This window comes from Sinocyclocheilus grahami, unplaced genomic scaffold (assembly GCF_001515645.1).
Source record: "Sinocyclocheilus grahami isolate Dianchi unplaced genomic scaffold, SAMN03320097.WGS_v1.1 scaffold841.1, whole genome shotgun sequence".
NCBI lineage: Eukaryota > Metazoa > Chordata > Actinopteri > Cypriniformes > Cyprinidae > Sinocyclocheilus > Sinocyclocheilus grahami.
In genome coordinates this window covers 473,274-473,543 of record NW_015506020.1, presented here as the reverse complement: position 1 = coordinate 473,543, position 270 = coordinate 473,274, and positions in this window count along the sequence as shown.

Here is a 270-nt window from a genome sequence, read left to right as displayed (position 1 = left end):
TTATAGGACAAAGTTTTACATATATGCCGTTATATTTAGTGTTTTATTTTTTAGCTGTACGGAATTATAAAATAAAACGCAAATTATAATCGGGCCTTCCATCAATGATAGTGATGAAAAAATGACTCGCCATCTCCTAATTGGATGTGCCTTTAGAGAGAAATGCACAGATTACATAATGAAAGAGTTTATTTTATTAGGAGTCTATTTTCGTTTTAAAGTAGTAATTTAAAGCTTTCTATATATTTTGATCATGTCTGAGTTTAGGTT